The sequence below is a fragment of the Pogoniulus pusillus genome, chromosome 2 (genome assembly GCF_015220805.1).
Source record: "Pogoniulus pusillus isolate bPogPus1 chromosome 2, bPogPus1.pri, whole genome shotgun sequence".
In the NCBI taxonomy this organism is placed as follows: domain Eukaryota; kingdom Metazoa; phylum Chordata; class Aves; order Piciformes; family Lybiidae; genus Pogoniulus; species Pogoniulus pusillus.
In genome coordinates, this window is record NC_087265.1 from 33,424,544 (window position 1) to 33,426,334 (window position 1,791).

A 1,791-nucleotide genomic window follows, 5' to 3' on the forward strand; every position below is an offset into this window, starting at 1 on the left:
TCATTCCTCTGTGTTTATAGTTTCCATCCACACAGCAAAACAAAGGTGACAATGTAAAGAGATGTCCAGGCTGGAAAGCTTCTTCATGAAACCTACATTTGAGGAAATAAAGGGTCTAGAGGAGTCACAATTGATAGGTGGCCCTTGAGCATTAACAGACTGAGCACACCTGACTTGTTGACTGACCCAGTGTCACTGTAAAAGTCCTCTCTGCTGTTAGGAGGCTCACGTCATTACAAATGAGCACATGAAAACCAATTCCTACAGGGTCCTATGCATCTCCTCAATTGCACATTGTTTTTCTATACCTTTTCCAGGCAACACCATCCTGCAAAGATCTCAGGTTCAAATCTCCCTCTGTCCTTGCCCCTGGAAGTATTTGTCTGTGGAGAAAGGAGACTATATTAAAAGTGCATTTACTTTTGGGGTCTTTCGTTGCTATATTGTGAGGTCAGGATGAAGATACTTGCAGTAAGCACTGTTGAATGTGTGTGCTACTTTGAAGCCTAGCTAGAATGTTTTGGTGAGAGGGATTAGATCACAGGCTGTGAAAGAGGAACAGTTCTGATGTCTACTTCACTCATAGGCTTACTGAGAGGTATGAGAACAAGAATCCAAACATAGATAAGGCGCTTCTGCTTGGGAGCCCTGGGCTGTATTTCTCTCTCTAGCCTCTCTGCTGTCTCTCTGATTAATCCACTTTGCTTCCTAACCCCCTGGCTGAGCCTCTATTCTTCCTTGGGACTGGGGTAAGGTTGAGAGGGGTGGGAGAAGGTGGAAGGACAGTTGGAAGCCTCTCCTGGGGACTCAGGTTTCTGAGGGGGCTGTTGTATTTCTGTATTACCTTTTTACCTTGTATATTTCTGTACATAACTGTATATACTGTAAATATCTAGTTGTTTATTGTGCTAGCTGTAAAGACAAGCTTCATTCAAATTTCCAGAGCTGGCTGAGTCTAGTCTGGGTGATTTCCAAAGTCAGGGTGTGGGGGGGGTGGGTAACACCCAAACCATCACAATGTGGCCTTCTGCTTTCCCTCATACAAAACTTGTCACGCCTGTGAAAACTTCCTTTCATAAATTCTCAGATTCCCTAAAAATGAGTTGTTTATTTTCAAGCAACTAATTTTTTTCCCCTATTTTCTTTCTGAATCATTTTTTTCAGCATGTGCTTCCATTAAAAAAAAAAAAAAAAAAAAAAAAAAAAGAGAGCCCAGTGAAAAACAACAAGCAGGGAGCCACTCTAATTACAAAATATCACTGAACTCTGGTTGCACAATATGCTGTGAGACGCTGACGTTTCTAGCATTTAATTTAGGCTTTGCTTCGTAAGCTAGAAGGTATGTGTCCCACCAGCCCCACCAAAGGTTCAGAAAGTGCACTCTGTACTTACGTGGTATTGAACCGGGGGCCTTGGTTCCTCCTTAGCTGCACAAATCGCATGGCTCTTAAGGTATGGCTGACCCCAGGCAAACAATGGAAGTGTTTCCGTCATCCTTCCTTAGCCTGCTCATCACCCATTTTATATCTGGTGCAGCCAAGACCTCTCTGCATGTTGGAGAAATTCTTGCTAGCTGAGGACACAGAAATCATAAACATGAGCAACTCGTGCTGGGAGCGACCTTGAGAGTTAGATAGCAGGCACAGGGTGGCTTCCCCCCACATGCAGCTGCAGGGAGGGGAGTGGCAGCTGCATATGGGCAGAGTTTAGCCAGCTCCAGAGGCTGACCCTCAGATTGTTATGGTATAGTGACCTATCCATGCCTTACATGTAGCCCTGTACCCTCTGATT

At 44.4% G+C, this 1,791-nt stretch overlaps 1 long non-coding RNA gene across 1 annotated transcript; it reads right to left on the reverse strand.

Annotated features, from left to right (window-relative positions):
- LOC135187909 (uncharacterized) lies at window positions 1-1,560 on the reverse strand. The gene is made up of 2 exons (XR_010307488.1): window positions 1,393-1,560; window positions 1-383 (listed from the first exon to the last, which is right to left on the reverse strand). It is a non-coding gene; the product is annotated as an uncharacterized LOC135187909 (long non-coding RNA).
- Window positions 1,561-1,791: the final 231 nt, after the last annotated feature.